Genomic DNA, 22,354 nt, shown 5'->3' with positions numbered 1-22,354 from the left:
TGTAATTATTGGGTTTTACAAAATTATTGAATATGAAATGAACTCACAAAATCATCAGAATTTAAACAATAATAAAAGAAACAGGAAAAAATATTGGTTGCTGGAAGCAACAATAAAGGTCTTTGAATCCAAATACTTTATTTTACCTTGAGAAAATGAAGGCCTAGAACATAAGAGTTTTATACATTTTTTTCATGAAATAATGCTTTTTCTAGTATGGGGTGGGGAGGCAGGAAGGGAGATACTTCAGAATTCTAATTTAAAAGCAAACTAATTAATTAATATAAAAAAGAAAAATTCTTTTTGAATTTGATTTGATTTGCTCCATTTCCTATCATTTTGCACAAGCTTTAGACCTATCCCCAAGGTCATGTAACAAATAAAATTTTTGGGAGGCTTTGTTTCTTAATTTTAAGTTAATTTATTAGTTGATTGCTCAAGAAAATCTAACTATCCAGTTGACTCCCTTCAGAATCAGAACCAACAGGAAGGAGTTTGAGCAAAGCCAAATAGTGGTCACAGAAGTCAAACTCCTCTGGTGAAGGCCAATATATTTTCCTACTAAGGTCACTGCTTCATCCCTCCCTTTGACATCCGAAGACATCTCTGTCTGGTAAATAGTCACTGAGAAGGCAGACTTAGAGACCCTAATTCTTCCTTCATTGCTTCATCACAGGAAAAGGCAGGTCTCAGGAGAATACCAACACAGCCTTTCCACCTCATCATGTGGCTGGACTACCATACTTTCCAACATGGTAGCTAGGTCTTGCCAACTTCATTTAATCTTTCAAGTGGGTCAAGTGGCTGCTTGGTCCTGCCCTTAATCCTTTTATCCTTAACAAAGATCTTAACGAAGAGGAGGTCCCAACCCAGTTTCATAATCTGGGGGAGAAACTGTTTCATCCTCAACTGATTTTACAGTAATATCACAATTCAATATGAATTTTACAGTCATTTGGCTAAGAAGTAACATAATTAGGTTTTGAACCCAAGTTTTCTGACTTCATATCTATTTTCCTTTATATCATACCTTAAATTTATATGTTATTTTTAGTATCAGTGAATGAGCATCCATTAAGCACCAACTTTGTGGAAGGCATGGTTCTAGGTGCTAGGAATGCAAAGACAAAAATTAAAATTGCCTCGACCTTCATGGATTCTAATGCATTCTAATGAAGTCTAATGCATGATCATTAAGAGAATCCCTTTCAGATCTAAAATCTCTGATTACTTACTATATTAGCAGAGCTGAACCATCATCATTGAACACCTTTTTAGTTATTTATTTCTTTTATTTCTGCAAAAAATATTTATATCTTATCAGTACTTTTTTTTGAAAGGTTAATGCTCAAATATTAAATATATTTTGTCGTTCTCAAAGGTTTGGGATTGCCTTATCTTTTTTCATTGAGAGATTAGGGCTGTTGGATTCCATGATGGTATATTTAAAGCAATCCTTAATTCTCTCATTGTTTTTAGCTTTAAAAATTTTAGGAGAGTTTAAGATCCTTATTTAATTAATAATACATAAATGTACACACACACACACACACACACACACACACACACTAGTTTTAGTCCAGTTAGATCTATGCAATTAGATGGTAGTCCTGAGATGCTAAAAGACCCAGAAGGTCTCCACAATAGCACTCTAGTTGGATCCTTTCTGGAGGATTCTGGAGGGTATAGACAGGGGTTCAAAAGAATACGCAGAGGTTATGATTTTCTTTGTTGAAGAAAGGACTCCATTCAATGAGATTTCAAATCCATTAAAGCACTGAAGATCTTAGAACAGAACAAGGCAGCCTGTCGTTTTCAGTTGTGTCCGACTCTTTGTGATCCCATTTTTAACCCTTACTTTCCATTTTAGAATCAATACAGTGAATTGGTTCTAAGACAGAAGAGCAGAAAGGCCTAGGCAATGGGAGTTAAATGACCTACCCAGGGTCACACAGCTAGTAAAGATTCTGAAGCCAAATTTGAACCCAGGACCTCTCATCTCTAGTCTTGCCTTTCAATCCACTGAGCCACCAAGCTATTTTTCTCTCCCATTTGGAGGTTTTTGACAAAGATCCTAAAGTGGTTTTTCATTTCCTTCTCTAACTCATTTTCTAGATGAGTAACTGAGATAAACTGAGGAAAACAGACCCACAAACCTTGTTAGAGCCTGAGGAGAGTTAATAGTCCATTTTGGTCACGAACTTTCTTTGGATCTTTTTAGTCAGGTGCTTTTTCATTAGGACATTAAGATATGAAAATTATTGAGCAATGTAGCCCCGCAGATGACATGGAAAGATGAACTCGGGTCACCCAGCTGGGAAGTGAGGCTACACTTGGACTCAGGAAGATGCTATCCTGACCTCAGACCTGACACTCTACTCATTGCATCAAGGTGGAACCAAACTCAAATTGAACCTAGTGGCTGTATTAAGATGGAAACATCTGTACATTTTTATTTTATATAAACACGGACAAAAGTTTAAGGTTAGTTAAGCTTGATCTGTGTTTTCGTAACTAAATTACATTCAGTTCAGTTCACCGGCTGTCTGTGACGTGAGTGGGTGAGTGGGTGATATATCTGGTCTCTGTTCCCCGGTGAACTTCCAGGGGCAGGGCAGCAGGCTGAAGGGACCCACCTCTCCACCAGCTTCTCTCCTATGCGAATACAATTTCCCCTACTAAGTGCAGTTCAATCCAACAGATTCCTGAAGCACCTACTATGTGGTCGACATTGTTAGGTGCTAAGAATAAGAAGCCAAAAATGAAGCTTCCCACCAAGGGCTTATCTTCTTTGGGAATTCCAGTAGCAACTGGATTTTCTATACAACTGAAGTCCATGGCTTAGTTCTTACTTGGTGGCTGACCGGAGATTGACATAGGATGGAAAAATTGAATTATACACCATTGCCCAGAGGTTTGCCACCAACATTGTGAACAAGCTAATTTTTGATAGACGAAGGCTCCTTGCCAAACCTAGACATTTAAATGCTCCATAGAAACTTAAAGGCCCCCATTCATCGGACAATGCCATCTTCATCTAGGGCACGCTCTCCAAATAACTTGACATTTAGTCAGTGAGCTCTTTTTTTTTTACAGTGGCTTAAACAACCTTCATTCATCTTGAGCTTCTTTTCTCTTCTGCCTCCATTCTTGGAAATAGAACCCTTGAAGGGAAATGTCTGCAAGGAAACAGACCCACCAAACACTGTCAGAGGCTGGGGGTGTTTATAGTCAGTATCGGTCACCAGCTTTCCTTTCCTTTTAGTCAGATGCTTTTTCATTAGTACATTATGACATGACAAGTAATGAGGAATGTAGCCCCCAGATGACACTGAATGATTGAGATTGATGAGAAAATCCAAAAGTACAATCATGCAATTCAATAAACTTTGCATGAGCATCATTTCTTGGTGATTCTTAAATATTTGTCAGCTCCCCAAATCACATTGGAATTCTGAGTTGAAAAGATAATTTTCCCACTCCCAGTAGACTAAGCCTCCAAGTCTCTTTGAAGTGAATCCATTCTAGCTTTGGGGATTTTCCATGGACCAGTGCCTGACTAATCTTTTCCTGGGACCTGACTTGGTGGACACTGGTGCCCAAAGAAGCCATGTTCAGGTTTCTCTAGTGCTATTGCTTCTGGGGTATGAATGGTCTGGTGATCCTTTCTAAACCTATAGGCATGTCAGCAACTTGCTGCCATATCTTTGGACAAGTATTACCATTGATCAGTGATCACCCCCATTGAATGTAGCATTATGTTTTCCCCTAACCAAAGTTGGAACTCTTGGGTTCCTGTGCAGATTGCCATAGTTGATAATTTTTAGGAATTATTCAATCCAATAAACATTTTGTTTAATTTTATTATTATATTTATCTTTTTTAAACTTATATTCCATCTTAGAATTAATATTGTGTTTCGGCTCTAAGGCAGAAGAATGGTAAAGACTAGGCAATAGGGATTATATGACTTGCCCAGGGTCACACAGCTAGGAAATGTCTGAGGTTGGATTTGAACCCAGGACCTCCCATTTCTAGGTCTGGCTCTCAATCCACTGAGCCACATAGCTGCTCCTCCAATAAACATCTTTAAAACACCCAGTAGGAGCTAATCATTAGGAATATACAAATTAAAAACAAAATATTCACTGTTTTAGAGGAAGGCTCTTATACATATTTAATTTTAATTTTATTATCATGCAAAACACATTTCGCTATTGGTCATTGATGTAAAAGCACACTTCTACATAATAAAAAAAAACCCCAAATAATACCATAAATACACTGACGTGAAAAATTAGTATGCTTTGATCCACATCCATCTGACTCCAATAGTTCTTTCTCTGGAGGTAGATAGCATTCCCTCTTATAAGTCTTTCAGGATTGTTCCATATCATTGCATTGCTGAGAGCAGTCAAGTTTTCACAGTTGATCATCAAACGATATTGCTGTTACTGTGTACAATGTTCCCCTGGTTTTGCTTTTTTTCACTCTGCATAAGTTCCTACAGATTTTTCCAGCTTTTTCTGAAATCATCTTGCTAATCATTTCTCGAAACACAATAGTATTTAATCACTAACATATACTACAATTTGTTTGGCCATTCCCCAAATGATGGATATCCCCTCATTTCCAATACTTTACCACTACAAAAAGAACTGCTATAAATATATTTTTTATATAAGTAGGTCATTTCCCCCTTTTATTCTCTTTTTGGTATATAGACCTAGTAGTGGTATTATAGGATCAAAAGGAATATATAAAGAGTTTTATAGCCTTTGGGCATAGTTCCAAGTTGTTTGCTACAATGACTGGATCAGTTCACAACTCCACCAACAATGCATCAGTGTCCCAATTTTGCCACATTCCACCCAACATGTATCACTTTCCTTTACTGCCATATTGGCCAATATGATAGGTATGAGGAGGTACCTCTGCATTGTTTTAATTTGCATCTATATAATCCAGAGTGATTTAGAACATTTTTTCCCAAATAATTATTGATAAATTTGATTGCTTCATCTTAAAATTGCTTATTCATATCCTTTGAATATTTGTCAGTTGGAGAATGGCTTGTATTCTTATAAATTAGACTTAGTTCTCTATAAATTTAAGAAACTAGACCTTTATCAAAGAAATTAGTTATAAAAAATTTCCCCTGGTTTGTTGTTTCCCTTCTAATCTTGGTTATCATTTGTTTTGTCTGTCCAAAAGCTTTTAATGTAATATAATCAAAATGATTTATTTTATCATCTGATAATGCTCTCTAACTCTTGTTTGGCCATAAATTATTCCTTTCACCAAATATCTGCCAGGTAAACTATTCTGTGTTCTCCTAATTTAGTTATGGTATCATTATCATAAACCCATTTTGATATTATCTTGGTATAGGGTGTGAAATATTGATCTATGTCTAGTTTCTGCCATACTGTTTTCCAATTTTCCCAGAAGTTTTTGTTAGTGAGTTCTTATTCTCAACCTGAGGGTCATTGGGTTCATTACAAATCAGGTTGGGGAGCAGCTGGGTGGCTCAGTAAATCGAGATCCAGCCCAAGAGACAAGAGATCCTAGGTTCAAATCTGGCCTCAAATACTTCCTAGCTATGTGACCTTGGGCAAATCACTTAATCCCCATTGCTTAGCCCTTACTGCTCTTCTGCCTTGGAACTAATACACAATATTGATTCTAAGATAGAAGGTAAGGGTTTAAAAAACAAACAGGTTGCTAATGTCATTTACCTCTGTAAATTGGGTATCTAATTTATTCCATTGATCTTACCATTCTATTTCATAGCCAATACCAGTTTGTTTTGATACTGCTGCTTTATAGTACAATTAGAGATCTGGTACTTCTAGGCCACTTTCCTCACATTTTTTCCCATTACCTCCTTTGATATTCTTGATCTTTTGTTTTTCCAGATAAATTTTGTTATTATTTGTTCTAGTTCTCAAAAATAATTATTTGATAGTGCAAGGGTTACATTAGGAGATTTGACAAAATAAGAGAGCAGCTTTTAATACTTTAAGTTTTAATGAGAATATAGTATAGTTGTAAATTAATATTATCCCTTAAGGCCAGAGAAAAGAAAGCTTCTAGCAGCTTTTAACAATTAACAATTTAGTTTAATTAAAATAGAGATAGTAAAATGAATATAGTAAAGGAAAGAAATATAGGAAAGAGATAAAGAGAAAATTTCCTAATTTTTATACTAGTTATCCTATAACTACCTATAATTACTACCTAAAACTGCCTATATCTACCTATAACTGCCTATAAACTACTGTTAATAACAACCACCCCACAAAATTCCAACCCAACCCAATCAGTGTTTAATCCAACCCCAATTAGGTCTGTCAACAAAGACCAGCTGCCTCTCAAATTGTTTAAGAAAGGGAAAAAAACCTAATAGCCCAAACCAAAAACCAAAAAACCCTCTCAGTAAGCTCAGGCCCGCCTTAAAATTCCAGCAACTAAATGCCAACCACCATCTCCTGCCCAGCAGCCTGCAACTGCCAGCCCTAATTGGCTGCAACTGACCCCTCCAACTGTCAGCAACTGTCTCCTTTTATAACCTTTTCCTACCTCACTTCCTGTTTCTATGGTTCCTCTTTCCTTTCTCTATAGTTTCTACTTCCTGCTCCTGTGGTTTCTACTTCCTATCACTGTGGGCTGGTTAATCCCTATACATCTCTATGGTAAGAGGACCACTAGGTCCCCTGTTAAATCAAAAAAAGGAATAAAGAATTCCCTTTTTACAGTAGTTTGTTATGGCACTGAATAAGTAAATTAATTAAAGTAGAATTGCTGTTTTTATTATATTAGCTTGGCCTACCCATGAGCAATTAATATTTTTCCAATACTTTACATCTGACTTTATTTGTGTGAAAAAAAATTGTGCTCATATAATTCCTGGGTTTGCCTTGGCAAGTAGATTACCAAGTATTTTATATTATCTAGAGCAGTGATGGGCAAAATATGGCCCGTGGGCCAGATTCGGTTCCCTGGAATGTTCTATCTGGCCTTGTGACATTATTCCTAATCTGATGAATACAATGAGTAGGATACAATATAATGAGACTTCAAAAGAGCTGCCTTAGAAACAGACTGACAGAGGAGCATTTCCTTTCCTTTGTTCCCCTCTTTAAAAAGTTTGCCCATCACTGATCTAGAGTGATTTAACTGGAATTTCTCTTTCTATCTCTTATTGCTTAGCTTTGTTGCTGATTATAGAAATGCGGATGATTTATATGAATTTATTTTGTACCCTGAAACTTTACTAAAGTTATTAATTATTTCAACTAGTTTTTAGTTGATTCTCTAGGACTTTCCAAGTATACCATCATATCTTCTGAAAAGACTAATAGTTCAGTTTCCTCACTCTCTACTTTAACTCTTTCAATTTTTTTTTATTGCTAAAGCTAGCATTTATAATACAATATTAAATAATAGTGGTGATAATGGGCATCCTTGCTTTACTCCTGATTTTATTGGCGAGGTTGCTAAATTATTCCCATTGCATATGATACTTGATGATGATTTTAGATAAATACCAGTTATCATTTTAAGGAATGACCCATTTATTCCTGTCCTTTTTGGTATTTTAATTGGAATAGGTGTTACATTTTATCAAAAGCCTTTTCTGTATCCATTGAGATAACTATGATTTCTGTTAGTTTGGTTATTGATATGACCAATTATGCTGACAGTTTTCCTAACATTAAATGAGCCTTACTTTCCTGGTATAAATCCTATCTTGTCATAGTAAACGATCTTTGTAATATATTACTGTAGTCTCTTTAATAATATAATAATTAAAATGAGTTTGAGAAATATAAGAATTTAAAAAATTGTTGTGGTCACCATTTATAAAAATCAATTCTTAAGTCATGTGGCTTTTAGTAGCTTTATTACAGCAAGGTAGAGATAATAAATGGGGAAATGTAGAAGGAGTTAGAAAATATTACCTAGCTAAATACCCTTAGTCCAGATCCAAGTGCCTCACTGAAGAGAGCATCCCATCAAAGACAGGAGAAGAGCCAAAAGTCCACTGTCTCCAGCCAGGGTTTCCTCAACCCAAGCTAGTCGCAGAAGCTGAGCCCCTCAAATTACCAATGAAGAATCACAACACAGAAGAAATCCCTTTTTCAGCAAGAGACACCAACGGAGTAGAAATGCAACACAGAAGTGTTTATTCAGCTCTCTGGTCTTGCCTTTTATAGCCCCTTTCCCACGTCACTTCCTGTCTCTCTGGATTCTACTTCTTTTCACTGTGGGCTGGTCTATCACATCTCAGGAAACAATCACAGTTTCTTTGCCTACCATTGCCAGGGTTAGGCAGTGCTTGTGGGATCCACTTCTGGTCTTTGAAGGTATGAACTTCCTTTTCTAGTAAAAGGTCATCTAAGTGTGAAAGGATGGGCACTCCAAGTTCTTGATTGATTAAGTTAAGATAAAGGAAGATAATTTTCCTTTCACAATAGTATATTATTTGAAATTTTTGCCTCTGTGTTCATTAATGAAATTGGCCTATAATTTTCTTTTTTCTGTTTTTGCTCTTCCTGGATTAGGTAACATTACCATATTTGTGTCATAAAAAGAATTTGGTAGGCTATCCTCACTGCCTATTTTACCAAAGAGTTTAATATAGTATTGGGTTTTATTGTTCTTTACATGTTTGATAGAATTAATTTGTGAATCCATCTGGTCATGGGATTTTTCCTTTCCTTTCCTTTCCTTTCCTTTCCTTTCCTTTCCTTTCCTTTCCTTTCCTTTCCTTTCCTTTCCTTTCCTTTCCTTTCCTTCTCTTCTCTTCTTTTTTTTTAAACCCCTATCTTCCATCTTGAAATCAATACTTTGTATTGGTTCCAAGGCAGAAGAGTCCTAAGGGCTAGGCAATGGGGGTTAAGTAACTTGCCCAGGGTCACATAGCTAGGAAGTGTCTGAGGTCAGATTTTGAACCCAGGACCTCCCATCTCTAGGCCTGGCTCTCAATCTACTGAGCCACCCAGATGTCCCTCTTTGGATTTTTTCTTAAAGAATTCATTGATTGTTCATTTTATTTTTATTTTTCTGAGATGGGATTTATTATGTGTTCCATTTTTCCTTTTGTTAATCTGGAGGATTTGAATTTTTGTAAGTATTCATCCATTTCACTTAGATTGTCAGATTTATTGGCATGCAATTGGGCAAAATAGCTCCTAATGGTTTCTTTAATTTCCTCTTCTTTTTAAAAAATGTATATATTATAAAAATTTATTTCATATATATGTTAATTTATATAAAATATATTATGACATATTTTATATAATATATAGTATATGTTATCATATATACTATATACATGCATATTAATGTGCAAATGTGTGTATGTGTATATACATATATTATATATGTATATTATATTATATACTATACACATGCATATTAATGTACAAATATATGTATATATATATTTTAAGTTAATGAACCCTGGATTAAGAACCCCTGCTTTTAGAAAAATCCTTTTCTCCAATTCAACTGCCAAAATTAAAGGATTTTAAGTCCTTTTCCTTCTCATAGTCCAAATATAGTCAAATATTTATAAGGGCCCATTATGTGCCAGGGATTGTGCTAAGTTAATTAAAGTAAGTAAAAAAAATGAAAAATTTTCAAGGAAGAGTAAATTTTCAGAGTGTGTGTATCAAGGTTCATTTATATACAAAGTACAAAAATACCTTCTGAAAACTGTGTGTGTGTGTGTGTGTGTGTGTGTGTGTGTTAGAAAAAACCTGCTGTTGTTTAGTCCTTTTCAGTTCTATCAAGCTCTTTGTGACTTTGTCTTTATTTTCCTGGCAAAGATACTGAAGTGCTTTTTCATTTCTCCTCCATTAGATGAAGGCAAACAGAGGTTAAGTGACTGGCTCAGGATCATACAGGAAGTGTCTAAGGCCATGTTTGAATTGAGGAAGGCGAGTCCTCATGCTTCCAGGCCCCGTGTTCTCTGTGCTACACCACTTAGCTGCCTTAGAAGCAGTCAGGAAGCAGCAACATGGATTGTTTTGTTGTCCTTTATATTCGAAGAGGACCAAAATGACCTCATTGGCAATGTCTGTTGAGTCACTTATAAAACAGATTAAAGCGAAGCAGAGTTGCACAGTCTTGTCTCACTCTCTCTTCCAGAATCACTGAAGGCCGTTGGCAAGACAAAAGTCATGACAACTGGCAATGGCTTGGGATGACGTGGGTGACGTCGGCATCTTTGTTATCTCACCAAGCTCTAAGTACTCCACAGTGCCTGCTTCTGCCACGACATGACCCATTGGGACAAATTGTTCACATCCATCTATTCTGCAGGGAAAATGTTTTTTTAAATGATTAATTAATTGGGCAACTCGCTGACTCAATGGATAGAGAGCCAAGCCTAGAGATAGGAGGTCCTGAGTTTAAATCTGGCCTCAGATGCTTCCTAGCTGTGTGACCCTGGGCAAGTCACTTAACATAGCATTGGTTCTAAGACAGACGGTAAGGGTTTAAAAAATAATTAATTGATTTGTTTGTTACTTTAAAATTCTCAGGAAATCTTCACATGATTGGGATCGAGACTTCCCTATTTCACTGATAGGTTTGAGGCCTGTGGTTATCTTCAAACTCATTTAGCCCATCTATTAAGATGGTTTTATTGGGGTATGACTTCTGGGCATGCTCTAGCTTCATAGAACCACGGTGACAGGATGGCAGATGGAACCTCATAGGAGAAAGTAGCCCTGAAAAAAAGACTTGGCAAGCCCTCACCGTGCAGGGACTTGTCTTCCCTGAACCCTTCCATATACCACAAAAGCAAAATGGTTACTCGTGTATACAGGATGAGGGATCCAAGTAAGCACAGGAAAACCAGATTAACAGCTGTAAAATGAAGCAAGAAATAACAAAAGAATAACATAGAATGACTAAATAATGCAAATTAAAATAGCCCTGAAAAGTGACTTGTTCCAATTCATTTGTAACCTATGGGCTCAAAGGCCATTGGAATAAACTAAATAAAAATTTGAACAAAACTCTCCTCATTGATGAAGATCGAGTCTTCTTTACTCCGTGGGAGCCCATGTAAGAACTGGAATTGGAAAGAGCTTGAAGGAAGTCCCCGATGGCCTCTGTAAGAGGGGAAACTAGACATTTAAGGTATCGTCGCCAGGAATCTGATTAGCTCAATTCCAAATCTAAAATAGACCCAAGTCAGGATGGCTTTTATGGAAGTTTATTTACAATTAGGAAGGTTGAAGGTAGCAAAATTGAGAGAGAGACTGGCCCGGACCAGAGGTCCAGACCGGATGAGAATCTAGAGGCCCAGCAGAGGGGCACAGAGGATAATTAAACGAGGCTCCTAGCCACGAGGTCTTTTACAATCAGAGAGGCAAGAGAGGCCTCCTTGAGGTAGAGCCTCCACAGAAGAGGAAGGAAGGAAGTCAGCCTAACTTACCCCCGTGATAATTCAGAGGGAAGCCGCCCAGGTCTCACCTCCTTCAAAACCAAGTTCAAAGTGCCAACTGCCTCCACAGGAAGTTACCATCATATTTAAAAGATAGAGATAGCAGCGTTTGGCACTTCCTGCATCCACCTCTAATTCAAGTGGACAAATGGCAGCCTCAACCCTGATTTGGACTGCCCAAAGGGCCGTCCCTTGATCTTGATCTGTTACTCATTGTCACGTGGGGGTAACTCATCTCGCCTCCCCACTAAGTTGGGTGGGGTGTGTTATAAACATTATTTCTGACCGATAGAATCTAATAATGAATGAGGATGAGCTAATTCCATTTACACACTTCTACATATCATCTTTTTCCCAGAGTCTTTCACTCCCTTCAGAGTTTAATTTCCTCTTCATTGGCAATGAATTCACCCTTTTCATTTTTGATACTGATTATTTGATTTTCTTTTTTTTTCTTTTTTAAACCAAATTAACCAATGCTCTATTTTATTTGTCCCCCCCCCATAGAACCAATTCCTATTTCAATTGTTTTCTTACTTTCAATTTTATTAATTTCTCCTCTAATTTTTAGGAATTCCAATATAGTCTTCAAATGAGGATATTTATTTTGTTCTTTTTCTATTTTTTTAGTTTTATTCTTAATTCATTCATTTATATTTTCTCTATTTAATTGGTGTAAGTGTTCAGAGATATACATTTTCCCCTGTGTACTGCTTTGGCTATTTGTGATAAATTCTGATATTTTGTCATTCTCATTAATGGAACTGTTGATTGTTTCTATATTTTTTCTTTATCCCACATCTTTTTTGGCCTTTTATTATTTAGTTTCCAACTAATGTTTAATTTGCTTTTCCATGTAGCCTTACTGATTCTAATTTTTATAACATTATGATCTGAAAAAGATGCATTAATTATTTTTGCTTTTTTTGCATTTGGTTGTGAAATTTTTATGCCCTAATATATGGCCAATTTTTGTATAGGAGCCATGTACTTCTGAAAAGAAGGTATATTTCTTTCTATTACTATTCAATTCTCTCCAGAGTTCTGTTAGTTCTAATTTTTCTAAAATGTTATTCACTTCCCTTTATTTCTTTCTTGTTTATTTTTTGATTTTATTTATCTGGATCTGAAAGGGGAAATTGAGTTCCTCCACTAGTATAGTTTCACTATTTCCTTTTTTTGTTTGTTTTTTAAAAATTTATTAATATTCATTTTTAACATGGTTACATGATTCATGCTCCTACTTTCCCCTTCACCCCCCGCTCTCCCCCCACCATGGCTGATGTACATTTCCACTGGTTTTAACATGTGTCATTGATCAAGACTTATTTCCATATTATTGATAGTTGCATTGGTGTGGTAGTTTTGAGTCTACATCCCCAATCATGTCCACCTCAACCCATGTGTTCAAGCAGTTGTTTTTCTTCTATGTTTCCTCTTCTGTAGTTCTTCCTCTGAATGTGGGTAGCATCTTTACCATAAATACCTCAGAGCTGTCCTGGGTTGTTGCATTGCTGCTGGTACAGGAGCCCATTACATTCGATTTTACCACAGTGTATCAGTCTCTGTGTACAATGTTCTCCTGGTTCTGCTCCTTTCGCTCTGCATCAGTTCCTGGAGGTCTTTCCAGTTTACCTGGAATTCCTCCAGTTTATTATTCCTTTGAGCACAATAGTATTCCATCACCAGCATATACCACAATTTGTTCAGCCATTCCCCAGTTGAAGGACATACCCTCCTTTTCCAGTTTTTTGACACCACAAAAAGCGCAGCTATAAATATTTTCATACAAGTCTGTTTATCTATGATGTCTTTGGGGTACAAACCCAACAATGGTATGGCTGGATCAAAGAGCAGACACAACTTTGACTATTTCCTTTTGAAACTCATTTTTTTCTCCTTTAAAAATTTGGAGGCTATACTACCTGGTATATATGTTTAATATTGATATTATTTCACTCTTTAATGTATCTTTTAGCAAGATGTAATTTCCTTCCTTATCTCTTTTAAACAGATCTATTTTTTCTTTAGCTTTTTCTGAAATCATAATTGCTGCTCTTTTTTTTTATTTCATATGAGGCAAAATAAATTCTTCTCCAGCCCCTTATATTTATTCTCTGTGTCTCCCTGCCTCAAATATGTTTCTTACAAAAACATAGAGTAGGATTCTGATTTTTAATCTACTCTGCTATGTGCTTCCATTTTATGGGTGAGTTCATCCTATTCACATTCACAGTTGTGACTACCAACTGTGTATTTTCCTCCATCTTATTTTCTCCTTTTGGTCCTGCTCTTTTTCCTTTCACTCTGTCCCTTCACACAAGTGTTTTGCTTTTAACCACTTCCCTCTACTTCTCTCTCCCTTCTATTACTTTCTCTCTTTGTCTTATTCCCCTCCTACTTCTCCATAGAGTAAGAGAGAATTCTATACCCAAATGAATATGGTTGTTATTCCCTCTGAGAAAGTTATGATGAGAGTAAGGTTTAAGCATTGCCCATCACTACCCTCATCTTTCCCTCTACTTTACTAGATATTTATTCATTTTTAGGTGAGATAATTTATACCATTCCTCTTCTCTCCTCCCTTTTCTATCAGTACCACCCTCTTTTTCACCTTTTGATTTTTTTTTGCACATCATGTCATTCTAAATAACTTACTCCCACATCCTCTGTAAAAGGGAATTCTTAATTCTCTTTGAGTTCACATTTGTGAAAAGGGAATTCTTTGTTTTCTTTGCTTAATTAACACTTTGGTTGGCAATCCTGAACTAGTTGTAGGAGCTCACAAACCACTTAGTGGGTTCACACTTTACTTCATGCTAGGTGAGAACAAGCCAGAAATTTAAGAGTTCACACACTCAGAAATATATGGTTCCAAAGATGAGAACTCAGACAATTTGGAAACTGTGTTTGGCCCCCTGAAAGTGGGGCAGGGGCAGGAAACCATAAATGTCATGAAAATCCTTGAGCAGAGTAGTCTGGTGGAGGAGTCTGGTGAAGAAGGCTAGTAGAGAGTGAACTCCAAGAAGAGAGTCACTCCAAGAAGGAAGTCGGCTTCAAGAAGAAGTTCTTGAAGAAGAAAGTAGGCCTCAGGAGTCACCTTCAGCCTCCAGTTATTGTCTTGGGTGGATAGCTGGTTTTCCCTTTCTGTCTTCTGGATATAGTTTAATTTTGAGTAAAGGTTAACAAATCCTGGCTGAGTCAAGTGCTGGAACAATATTTAATTAGATAGGTTAATGTCTTTTCTACCCTCTTGTATTTCTCTACCTTATAAATAAAAGGTTTATAATTTTCATATATTTAGCCAAACCAATACATTTAACACTTACATATCTTCCTTATAACTCCTCTAATAGTGATAATTTTTTAAAATTATAAATGTCTTCTTTCCATGTAGGAATACATACAGTTTGCCTTCATTGAGCCCCTTAAGCTTTCTTTTTCTTATTTTCCTTCAGGTTTCTCTTCTTGTGTCTGGACATTAAATTTTCTCTTTAGGTATGGTCTTTTAATCAGAAATGCTTTTACATTTTCTATTTTATTAACTGACCATGCCCCCCCCCCAGAAAGAACACAATCAGTTTTGTTTATTAGACAATTCTGGGTTGTAAACATAGATCTTTCACTTTCTGGAATATCATATTTATGCATTCCAATCCTTTAATGTGGAAGCTACTGAATCCTGTGTAATCCTGACTATAGCTCCATGGTGTTTGAATTGTTCCTTTCTGGCTGATTGCAGTATTTTCTCCTTGGCTTGGGGGCTCTTGAATTTAACTATCATATTCCCGGGAGTTGTGATTCAGGGATTTATTTCTGGAGGTGATATGTGAATTCCTTCGATTTCTATTTTACTCTCTTGTTGAAGAATATCTGGGCAGTTTTCTTTGATAATATCTTTTATTATGATGTCCAGGCTTTCTTTCTGATTATGGCTTTCAGATAGTCCAATAATTCTTAAATTGCCTCTCCTGGATCTATTTTGCAGGTCCATTTTTCCCCCAGAGATGTTTCATGTTTTCTTTTGTTTTTGTTTTTTTTAATTTTTTAATTGTTTCTTGTTATCTCATAAAGGCATTACCCTCTAGCTGATCAATTCTAATTTTTAAGAAATTATTTTCTTCCATGAGCTTTTAAGTCTTCTTTTTTCATTTGGCCTATTTCCTCTTGTATTGAATTCAACACCTCTCTTCCTCATTTTTCCTTTGCCTCTCTCAATTGATTTTTTTAAATCCTTTTTGAGTTCTTCCAGAATCTAAGACCAATTCATATTTTTTCTTTGAAGATTTGCATGTATTTGCTTTGCTTTCACTGTTCTCTTTATGTATCTGTGTTTTGCTCTTTGTTGCCATAAAATTTTTTTCTATGGTTAGGTATTTTTGTTGTTGGTGTTGTTATTTGCTCATTTTCCTAGTTTTTTTTTTCTTGACTTCTATGTTCACCATAAAGGTTGTTCTCAGGGTAGAGAGGCCACTTTCTTAAACTTTAGTTCTTCCTTGATTCTACCAATAGCTATATTCCTGGGTTTGTGCAAGTTTCATTTTTTCCAATGTGGTTTTAGAAGGGCATATATATGACAAAGGATTATAAAACTAGAGCCCGTCTAGCTTGAAATCTACACTTTCATGATCCTTCTACTTCTAAAAGTAATTCAAGGAAGGGAGTACTATTTTTTTTTCATATGTTACAAATCAACAAGCATTTATCATGCACTTACTATTTGCCAGGCACTAGACTAAATGATGGGGATCCAAAGTATAGTTTTGTGGCAGACTTGGGACTGGAATCTTGCTATCTCTAACTTCTGAATATACTGGTATTTTCTCTCAAGCCCTTCCCAATAGAGACCCTCTTGCCCAGGACAGAGTTGTCAAATAAAATTGAGTTGGATCTCAGTACCTTCCTCTTTCCAAGCTGGAAAGTAAAACCCTTCTTGCCATAAAATATGTTAGTTAATAATTTTTCCTTCTGGTCTCATTCATTTTTCCTTTCAGTCTGATTCACATCTTCCTCTATATGCAGTTAAAAAAGGTGGCTGCAGCTCACATCCAAAACCTATCAAATTTATTCTTTGCTAGGAAATTGGCAAAGGTCAGATTTTGTAGAAGATGATAAGGAGCCTGACAGTGAGTCCCTAATCGACCTTGTCCAACTCAGTATTTTTCATCTCTTAAGAAAGAAGTGTTGGATGAAACCAACTCCTCTAAAAGAAGTGCAGGGGGTCATGTGTCCTCATATTTTTTTTGGAGGGAACTATGCATGGTGGTTTAAATTTCACAGGATGAAGTTTCATTTTTTACTATTGGTCTTTCTGTTTACACTTCAAGTAATTGTGTAGATTTCTCCTGGTCCTGTTTACTTAATTGATATATATCTTTCTGTATTTGTCATCTCAGTTTCTTATGGCATAATAGCAAACATTACATTTATCTATCACATTTTATTTAGCAATCCTTTAGTTAATAGACATTTATTTCATTTTCAGTTCTTTGTTTCAAGCTTATTGTGCTATTTTGAATATATTGTATATAGGGCTTTTCTTTTTGCCATTGATTTCCTTAGAATACACGCATAAGGGTATTATTTCTGGATAAATGGAGATGGGTATTTTAGTCATTTAAATAACTAATTGGAAATCGGCAAAGGTCAGATTTTGTAGAGGATGATAAGGAGCCTAACAGTGAGTCCCTAATGGACCTTGTTCAACTCAGTATTTTTCATCTCTTAAGAAAGAAGTGTTGGATGAAACCAACTCCTCTAAAAGAAGTGGAGGGGGTCATGTGTCCTCATATCTTTTTTGGAGGGAACTATTCATGGTGATTTAAATTTTTCAATTTAAATTTATTTAAATTATTCAAAATTTGTTTTTTTATTCAAGATTTAAATTATTCAAAATTGCTCTCTGAAGTAATTGGATCAGATTACAGGTCTACCAACAAAGCATCAGTGTGCGTATTTTTCCTTAAATTCCCTAACACTGAAGATTCCCCCCCCCCTTCTTTGCTCATTTACTGAGTTAAGTGAAACCTCATAAATTTTTTCTGTGTTGTATTACATTTTTATTTATTTTATTAAACACTTCCCAATTATATTTTCATCTGCTTGGGGCAGACTCTAGAGAAGCTTTGATGAAATATTGGCACACATGGCAGCAATAAGGTGCTGCTCTGTGCCCAAGGACATTTTTTTTGCATACCCCACCCCTCTGTCTAGCTGCCCAAAGTGAGCACTTCCTCCCTCTGTTTTCTGGGGTAATGCAGGGGGCTCATAAAAAGTTTAAAGTTGCAGTGAACCTGAAAACCTTTGCCAATGCTGCTGTAGAGTTTTGCAGACCTCATAAATTTTTAAATTTGAATTAATGATTTGGACTATGATTTCATGTGGTTGGCAACAAATTATATATTTTTGAGAACTGTTTGATCAGATCCTTTGACCTTTGATATTCTGGGAAATGTCTTTTATATTTCTATAGTTGGGAACCATAAGATCAATCAGTCAGTCATCAATCATTTATTAAGTTATTACTGTAACTCAGCTTTAGAACTAAGTTCTGGGGATGTAAAGAAAGGCAATAAAAACAGTTGCTGTTAGCAATAATATCAAATACTACTGGGGAGACAATATGAAACTCATTAAGCACATGCTAGATGCTGGCAATGGGAGCAGACCAGGAAAATTCTATTTGAACTCATTCTTTACATAATCTGCCCTTTCATTTTTCCATTTCAGATTATTGGTATTTCCTCAGATCATTAGATCATAGACATAGAGACACAAAGACCTTAGAGGACACTGAGTTCAGCCCCTTCTCTTTATTGTTGGGGAAACTGAGGCTGCCAGAGGCTGGGAGACTTTCCCCATGTCCCACAGTTTGTATGTGTTTCAGGCCAGACATTCCTGATACCAAGTCTAATTCTCACCATGTTTCCACATTGTCTATCATTATATGAAAGTAGAAAAGGGGAAGTGAAAAAGAAAAAGCAATTAGGAGATGGACAGGAAAATGAGAAAGAGGAAATCTACAATTGACATGTAGTTCCATAGAGTTGGACTTCAAGGAAGAAGATCAAGGAAAGTCCAGGGTTCCTTTAGAAATTTTTATAAGGAGAGAACCCTCTGTTGGCCAAGATCCTTTTCTCAATGGACTAGAAATAGATCACATTTATATTTCAGGAGAGAAAATATTGATATCCTTTAAAAAGAATAAAAACACTATACGTAAGGTATATTTTACCATCAGAATCAGTAAAGACAGAGTTGAAACAACTGCGCTGTTAAATCCTAGATATCTGATAAAGAGCCAGTTCTAGCTACATGGAAGAACATTTTCAATGACTGTGTGGAACCATTGGTGATAGTAACAGTTAATGTGTATATAGTGTCCTAAGCATTGTGGAGCTCCTTAACAATATTATTTCCTTTAGTGTGTGAGTGGCTGCATTAGCCCAAGAGAGGGATATGAGGATTGAATCCTCAATTGGCTCCCAGGTTGGCTTCTAATGGTGATATCCTCCTTTTTGTTGTCTAATGAAAAGAATGCATGTTTCTGAATTTTAGGCCAGTTGGAGGAATGTAGTGCTTTGTTTCTATAGGTTGTTTAGAGAACATCTTCTTTTGCTTGACCAGTCTCTGGGACATCCACTAAATCACAGTGTATAGACTCAGAATTTTCTCCAAGTTCATACTACTGGATTCAACTCATTTCATTTAATATCTGTCAAACAGCTAATAGGAGTAAAGTGCTCTGTGTGCCGGGTGGGAGAGATGTAAAGGGAAGAAACTGGCAGAAGGTCTCTATCTCTTGGTCTCTTTCTCAGGCCTGAGGACAAGACAGTCAAAAAGTCATGATAGTCAAAAGTAAGAATGCAGAATGCAAGTCAAGAAAGTGCCTGCATGCCTATATGTTTGCAGCACTGAAATATTCACACCTATGTTTGGGGTGATATTCTTAGGGAATGGGAGGAGGAAGAGGAGGAGACAAGGAAGATTAGAGCTAAACCAGGGCTATGGGATTTGGCAGTTAGGAGGTGACTAGTGATCTCTGAAAAAGGAATTTCAGTGAACTGGTGGGAGTGTAAGCCAGGATGTCAGAGTATGAGAATTGAATAGGTGGAGATGAGGGGGAGACAGAGTTTTCCTTCCACATGTTTGGCCCTGCAGGCAGGGGATGAGCAAGAGAGAAGATGGACAGGGCTAGGGATAGGGTGGGTAACATAGCTATTTCATTGTAAAAACAAATATTTTACTCCCTCATTCATTGGAAAATAGAAGAAGAATGTTCCTGTTTTAATTACAGACCTCAAATGAAGCACCAGAAGGAAATTTGGCATTCCAGGGTCAGATTAAGACAAGAATATTCTGCTCCCCCAAATAAAAATCCTAATGATGATAAAATAAATAAAAAAAAGAAAACAAGGGCTTTAGATGAGTTTCCCAATTCTATGAAGTGGACTCTATTCTATTACTTCTTTTGAGGCCATCCAGTCCATTATTACATCAAACAGAATAATGAAGAAGAATATTATGCAGGACAAAGAGCATTAGGGATGGAGTCAAAGATTTAGGATTTTATTCTGGTTCTGATAATGACTATTTGTGTGACCCTTGCTGGGTAAATGACTTCCTTTTCCTGGACCTCCATTTCCTCAGCTGTAAAACGATAGTCCCCTTACATTTCTAAAAGGATTACTTATGGTTGATCTGAAGAAGGAAATGACAAACCACTCCTGTATCTTTGCCAAGAAAACTCCAAATGTGGTCACAAAGGGTCAGACATGACTTAAATGATTGAATAACAACTTTAAAAAGCAGTCTGTGGCCTGATGTGCTTTTAGGGGTCCCTCTTCTGCCTCTAATCATAGGTTCCCATTTATTTGCTGATGACTGAATTAGGCAGCTTTTAATAGGGGAAGGGAGGAAATCTTGATTTGCTCAGGCAAATCATAAAAAAACAAACAAACCCCAAAACAATCTTGAGTCAATCTATCAAGTGGAGAAGATGTCTGCTCTAATCACTTCCCAGGGCCATTGTGAGCAAAGTGCCGTGTAAATAGTAAAGACCCCAAACTCTCCACCCCTTTCTCTCCCCCTTTCCCCCCTCTCCTTCTCCCTCTCCACACTTTCTCCCTTTCCCTTCCTCTATCCCCCTCTCTCCCTTCCTCCCTGCACATATATGAGTTCTCAAGAAGAAGCTGATGAAACAATGCATGTACAAACATTTTAAAGGGTAAAGTGCCAGCTGCCAGTTGATATTGTGTCATTTTATATAAGAAATGATCCAAAAATGTCCTTTATGGGATGACCAATAAGAGTCCAGAGGTGACTCAGTGTTTTTGAAGGCTCTGCCAGTAAATCCCAGGCTCTGACCAATAATACCAAGTTAGGAAAACTTCAGGAAGACACTTGCTGATGGACCGTGACTCCACCCATTGAGGACTGGTCAAGGTGAGTTTCATGAGCAGGTTAGAAGTGGAGGAAAGAAATTTTGGCCACAATGACTTCCAAAGAGCACTTACCAAGTTATGAGGGCTTGTGTACTACATACATTTAGGGAAAACTGATCCACTGAAGTCACATATTTTTAATTTATTGAAGAATGAATATACATAACATTAAAGTAATAAAAGAAATTAGATATTAAAAAACTTTACATGTCAATGCCTGGATTAAGTAGAACTAATGTGCCTCTGTTTCAGTTAAAGTATAATTAATCCATTAGTGACAGGGATTACACATGACTGGTGAGCTGATAGAATTCTATTTTCGTAGAAAATCAGTCAGTAAGCATTTATTATGTGCTTGTTATCAGGCATTGTGCTAGCAGTTAGAGATACAAACACAAAATGAAATATCCTTTCTCAAAGGGCTTACGTTGTTTTGGGGAAGAATAAAAATATGTTCATCTATTAGTGATCTATCAAACTATGTCTATAGATACACAAAGATTCACATACACACATGTATCCATCTCTCTCGGTCTCTGTCTCAAATCTAACCTGCCATCACCAGTATAACAGTGATAGTTTGAGGTGTTGCTATTGAAGGTTCAGTTGACCTTCTTCCCCTACTTCCACTTTTTTCCTTACATCATTGATACATATTATGGAAATTAGCTCCACATATCCACATATATCCATATTGATGGTCTTCCTCAATGTTTCCTTTTCCTCCAATAGCTCAGTGATGTTTTTCTCTTTCTTTTACCTGTAGTCCCATGACACCAATTTTTTTTTTGGCTCAGCTCTTTAAATATTGGGAAAGGCTGGGGAGGTCAAAGTCATTGCTATTGCTGCTCAGAAACTGAGATCCGCCTACTTCCTTTCAGTTTGTCTCCTTAAGAATGTGAGGCATGACTCAATCCCATCCTTAGTCTCAGAGATTTAAGAAATTCCTTCTCATTTGTAAGGGTTAACAATTAAGGTTGGACTAAATAGAAGAGAATGTGGTACCAAAATTAATGTATCTCAAGTCAAATGACTTTTTAGCAATTTTATTTACAAAATAGAGGGAAAGAGTAAAATAGAGAAATGAGAAAAAGGGCAGAGAAGGTATCTATCCTATCATGCTAGATAATTACTCTGGTCTGGTTCAAACCAGGCAGGGCTAGTTAATCTTCTACCAGAGGATCCTCAGCTGGAGGACCATTTAGCCAGAGGACCTGGTGGTGAATAACCACATAGCCTCCTCTGGCAATTAGTCTCTCCAGAAGCTAGGAAAGGAGTCAACCTTTTTCACTTACCCATTTTGTAGACCAAAGGGAAAATTCAAGAGCTGTCTTACCAAATGCAGTTCAAGTGCCAGAGTCCCAACTCCTCCACAATCCAGATTCAAGATGAAGAAGCCTCATCACAGTAAGTTTTTGCCACTTTTAAAGACACTTCTTTGCATCAC

The sequence above is a fragment of the Gracilinanus agilis genome, chromosome 5, assembly GCF_016433145.1.
Source record: "Gracilinanus agilis isolate LMUSP501 chromosome 5, AgileGrace, whole genome shotgun sequence".
NCBI lineage: Eukaryota > Metazoa > Chordata > Mammalia > Didelphimorphia > Didelphidae > Gracilinanus > Gracilinanus agilis.
Note: the sequence above shows the minus strand (reverse complement) of the source record.